A 6,000-nucleotide genomic window follows, 5' to 3' on the forward strand; every position below is an offset into this window, starting at 1 on the left:
CAAGGATCTAAGAGACAGAATGTCAGAAAGTCACGAGAAGCTAGTGAGATAAGGTGCACTTTCAATTTTACTTTGAATTTCCCAGAATAACACTAGAGCTTTTACATTCAAAGCCCAAGAACGTTTAAGATAAAGGTCCTTTGGTAAAGCGAAAACCTCTTCAAAATGCACTTTGAGGCTGCTTTTGTTGCCTTAAGGGCCAATTCCCTTTAGTTCTATTAATGATTACACAGACAAGGAATGAGCCTAAGGCTTGTGACATTTTCAGCAACCCTCATGACTCTCAGACACTTGAGGCAGGAAGTTCTCTAGTTGGCAGGGATTGGAATGCTATGCAAAGGGGAGTCCTAAAGCTCTGGCCTGTGGAAAGCCTAAGGAAGCTAGAGAGGGAATGAGGGACAAGGTGGAGGGGGTGGGGAATGCAGAGATCTCTGTGACCTCAGACCTCAAATACTTGCTCAGGAGAGTCAGAAACCAGCCTCCGTTTCTGGAGAGACAATCTAGCAATTATAACTGTGTTGGCTTTCTACTGATTCACCTGGAGCAAAGAGAAACATGGGCATTCCAGTGGAAAAAGATTTAGTTAAACCAGATGTAGTGGCATCTTAATTCTTGGGGAAGTAGAGACAGGAGCCAGGCTCAGGTATGGAGTGAGTCCAAGGCCAGCCTGGGATACATGAGACCCTGTCCCAAAAGTTAAAGAAAAAAGAAAGAAGGAAAGAAAGAGAGAGAGAGAGAAAGAGGGAGGTAGGAAGGGGGAGGGGCTCAGCTGGGTGGTGGCGGTGCAGGCCTTTAACCCCAGCATTTGGGATTTAAAGTCATGTGGTGTCTGGAAAATATTGCTCAATTCTGCCAAAAGATGTCATTCTGAGCGCCCCCCCAAACACTGTAGTAATTGTGTTTTTTTTTTGTTTTTGTTTTTGTTTTTCATTTTAAAATGCTGCACCCCCAAGGTTTAGCACCAAGAGACTCTGAGGCATAAGCCCACTCTTGGTCTCTGGCTAATAAAAGGATTTCTATATAGCCCGATGCAGCTGGCCTTTAATCCCAGCACTCAGGAGGTAGAGTGAGGAGTTTGAGGTCAGTCTGGTCTACAGAGAGAGTTCCAGGACAGCCAGGTATGCACAGAGAAACCCTGTCTTAAAAAAAAACCAAGCAGGGGCTGGAGAGATGGCTTAGTGGTTAAGAGCATTGCCTGCTCTTCCAAAGGTCCTGAGTTCAATTCCCAGCAACCATATGGTGGCTCACAACCATCTGTAGTGAGATCTGGTGCCCTCTCTGGCCTGCAGGCACACATGTAGGCAGATATTTTATGCATAATAAATGAATAAATATTAAAAAAACCAAGCAAGCAAACAACAAACAACAACAACAACAAAGGACTTCTGTACTCTTAATTGGGTGTTAGTCGATAACTGTCTCACATGGATAATTTCATCAGAAGTTCAAGATTACCATCAACAATTTCAGTAGTTCAACCTAGATTAGAGACCCAGTCTTCAAGTGTGGTGTGTGTGTGTGTGTGTGTGTGTGTGTGTGTGTGTGTGTGTGTTGGGGGGCATTTAGTATCTTTCCTTTGCCAAATAGCGCTCATGTAGTATAGTCCTACTTGTAAAATTTTATTTATGAAAGTGTCCGTGTGTGTGTGTGTGTGTCACGTGTGTGCAGGTGTCCTCAGAGTCAGAAAAGGACTTCCAATCTCAGAGAGCTGGAGTTACAGGTGGTTGTGACCTCCCAACATGGGTGGTAGGAACCACACTTAGATCCTCTGGAGGAGCAGCCCTTAATCGTTGGACTGTCTCTCCAGCCTTCTGCGTTTGCTTGCTGGTGCCCTCAGGGAGTTACTTTTTATATTTATCCACATGTGTTTACTTCTCCTTTAGGAAAGGCTTGCTGTGAAGGGACCATCAGGCTCTCACCGGAAAGGGAACTCCCCCTGCTTGACAGGCTCCCGTCCTTTGCAGGAGGGACTTGTTGAATTTCTGTCAGAACAGGATGTTCCAGCTTACTTTACACTTGCTCTGTTCTGTCATCCATTTCTCCAAGGAACTCTGCTTCCTTTTTGTGAGGAATACTGTTTAGAAATCTGGTCCTGGGTACCAAGTGTGTACAATGTTACTCTGTTTTAGTATTTCTGGTTTTTTTCAACAGGTGGAGACAGGGTCTCTATTTATAAAGAGATGCCCAGGAGCTGTGTGGTTATACTGTTGCCTAGGAGCTGTGTGGTTATACTGTTGCCTTTAGCTCCTTTTCTTTTTCTTTTCCTTTTTATTTATTTATTTATTTTGGTTTTTAAAGATCGGGTTTCTCTGTAGCTCTAGAGCCTGTCCTGGAACTAGCTTTTGTAGACAAGGCTGGCCTCAAACTCACAAAGATCCTCCTGCTTCTGCCTCCCGAGTGCTGGAATTAAAGGCATGTGCCACCACCACCCAGATTCTTCTTTCCTGAAACAGAGTCTCACATAACTCAGGCTGTCCTTCAACTTTCTATGCAGCCTTGGGTTTGCATCCTGAATGCCGGGATAGAGGATATACATGGTCACCTCTGGTTTATACAGTGCTGAGGATGGAACTCCGGCTTCAGGTAGGCTAATCAATCATTCTATCAACGGAGCTACATCTCTACCTCTGGTTTTTTGTTTTGAAATAGTGTCTCTGTGCGTAACCCTACTTGGTCTGGACTGGACCTCACTATGTCTACTAAGCTGGCTTCAAGTGTGCCTGGATCCCTCAGTCTCTGCCTCATGAGTACCGAGGTTACGGACAAAGGCCACGATGCCCAGTTGACGTGGTGCTAGGAATCCAATCTGTAGGTGTGTCAAAGAGTTCCACAATAGCCCGGAATGGAGTGTAACAAAGATTTATTTATTCGGGGATAAACTCACAGTAAGGGTAGCGATCTACCATCCTCTGTGTGTGCTGGGAACTGGGAACCAAATCCAGCAGAAGAAAGGGGGCGGCTCATGCTTCTCATCTGCACTAAATAGTACCTGAGACCTCGTCCAAAATGGGCCAGTATCTAAAAGACCATTGGCTGAAGGAGTTCCCACAGCACTAATCCAGGGCTTCACGAATGCTAGAAAATTGTTCTACCCACTGGGATACTCAAGGCTTTCTTGCTTCTAGATTTATTTATTTTTATTTTATGTGTGTATGTTACCTGCATATATGTATATGTGTCACATGCATTGTTGGTGCCTGAGGAGGCCAGAAGAGGTCACAGAAGTCCCTAGAACAGGAGTTATAGGTGGTTGTGAGCTGCCTCATGGATACAGGGAGAGAACCTGGATCCTCTGTGAGAGCAACCAAAGCTCTTAATTGCCCAGTCAGCTCTCCAGTTCTCTTCTTTTTGGATAATTTTGTGAGATATTTTTGGAAATATTTTGTGTGTTAGGCAGTGGTGGTACAAATTCCAGTGGCAGAGGCAGGCGGATCCCTGAGTTCTAGGCCAACCTGGTCTATAGAGTTTCAGGACAACCAGGGTTACACAGAGAAACCCTGTCTTGAAAAACAAAAACAAACAAACATTTTATGTTCTGGAGAATACAAGCTTTTACATAGTTCCTTCATCACATTACAGGATCTGTTGTTCATGGTTCTTTTTCTTTTTTTTTTTTTTCTTCTCCTGAGACAGGGTTCCCCTGTGTAGCTTTGGAACCTGTCCTAGAACTTGCTCTGTAGACCAGGCTGGTCTCAAACTCACAGAGATCCACCTTTCTGTGCCTCCTGAGTGCTGGGATTAAAGGTGTGCGCCACCACCATACAGCTTCCTTCTTATACAACCAAGGACCACATGCCCAGGGGTGGCATCACCCACAGTGGGCTGAGCCCTTTCACATTAGTCATTAATCAAGGAAAAACTAAAATGTCTCTTAAGCCAATCTGATGGAGACAGTTCCTCAGTTAAAGTTTCCTCTTCCCAGATGACACTGCTGTGTCAAATGGATGAGAACTAATCAACACACTTCATATCTGGTTTCTGCAGAGCTGGGGGTCAAACCAAAGATCAGGGGCATGCTAGGCAAGCACTCTGCCAAGCGGATGGCACTCCAGCCGCGGTTTCCTTTTGTAAATTTATTTTTAACAACCTTTAGCCAGCCAGAAACCCACACAGAGTATGGGTTTTTTAAACCTGAAAAATAAAAATCTCCACAATTTTATTAACTTAAAGGAAAAAGATACACCAAACAGATAGGGGTTATGGGAGGAAATCTCCTGAAGGGGAGTGTAACAGACAGACAGACAGACAGAATTCTAAGAGACAAGTGTGGTGGTCTACACCTGCAATCCCAACTACTTGGGAGACTGAGGCAGGAAGATGTCATTTCCAGGCTAGTCAGGCCCACTTAGTGAGGCCTTTTGGGGAGGGAGGGAGGGAGGACAAATCCTCTTCCGCAGTCCCTAGCTTGCATGCATGGGGCAGCCTTTAGCTAAAGATGATAAGCAGCAACTTCGGAGTCTGTCTGCTCTTACGTCAAAACTCACAATGGTCCTCACAGGCGCATAACGAAACCCAAGTTCTTCTGTATAAAGTGCCATCCGCAATATCCAGTGTGAATTAAAGTTCCTGACCAGCTGAGAAATCAGGGAAATCTGACCCACACTGAGGAGAAAAGGCGATTAGGGAGACTAACCCTGGGAGAAACCAGGTGCCAGAACTAGCTGGCAGGAGTAAAACAATTATCATAAGGGTATAGAAGGAAACATGCCAACAAATGCCAAGTAAGAAGTCTCAGTGTGTGTGTGGGGCGGGGGGGGGGGAGGTCATAATGAAATGTGTTACTTCGTCCTCTAACTCAGAAATCTGACCAGGCAGCACTCACCTTTAATCCCAGCACTTCGGGGGCAGAGGCAGGCAGGTCTCTGAGTTCAAGGCCAGCCTGGTCTACAGAGCGAGTTCCAGGTCGGTCAGGGCTCAAAATAAAACAAAATAAATGTAAAAGCTGGGCATGGTGGTTTGTACCTATGAATCTAGCATTCAAGAGGCACAGCCAAAAGGATCACCAAAAATTGGAGGCCAGCCTGGCCTACATAATGAGTTCCAGTCCAGCTTGAACTACAGAATGAGTTATGTCCTCCTGATTCAAAAACAAACAAACATCAGATGAGAGCGCTTGCTGCCAAGCCTGAAGACCCCAGCCCCAGGACCACAGTGGAAGGTGAGAACCAGTTCCAGCAGGTTGTCCTCGAAGCATTTTGGGTCTCATACCATGACCAAGCAAGAACAATTTGAAGAGGGAGAGTATAGTGCTGTATGCAGATGACCCCAGGATGCCCACTCAAAAATTCAAGGTCATCATCAGCTACAAAGTGAGTTGAAGGCTAACCTTGACTGTCAGAGATAACATGTGAAACCAGGAATGGTGCTGCATGCTTGTACTGGTAATCCCCGTACTCAGGAGGCTAAGGTTGAGGCTAGCCTAGGCTACATAGTGAGACACCATGTCAAAGAATATATCCAGTCCATTGTGATGATTAATCTTCGTTGTCAATATCAGTGGATTTGGGATCACCACGGGAACATACTTTTGGGTGTGTGTATGAGGCTGTTTCCAGAAATGCTTTAGTGAAGTGGGCAGCATCATTCTATGGACTGGGGTTTAAGACTGAATAAAAAGGGGAAGGGAGCTGAGCAATGATAGCATTCCTCTCTCTGCTCCTGACTGCAGACTCAGTGTGAGCAGCCACCTCATCCCGCCACAAGGGACTGACTCTGCCATCAAAGCCTTGGACCGAACAAACATTTCCTTCCTTAAGCAGCTCTCTTTGGACATTTCATCGCAGCAATGAGAAAAGTAACGATGCTGTGTCATTGGAGTCCCGGCCTGGACCACGCAGTAAACTTCAGGCCAGTCTGAGCTACATAAAGAAACTTCCTCTCATTTCTGAGTTTTCACTGGGAGTCAGAGGGGAGCAGAGAGAGAAAGGAAGCTGAAGAGGAAGAAAGAGAAAGGGGAAGTGAGAGGGAGAGACTGAAAGAGGTAGGAAAAAAAGATTCCAA

Source organism: Myodes glareolus, chromosome 9, assembly GCF_982192425.1.
Source record: "Myodes glareolus chromosome 9, mMyoGla1.1, whole genome shotgun sequence".
Classification (NCBI taxonomy): domain Eukaryota; kingdom Metazoa; phylum Chordata; class Mammalia; order Rodentia; family Cricetidae; genus Myodes; species Myodes glareolus.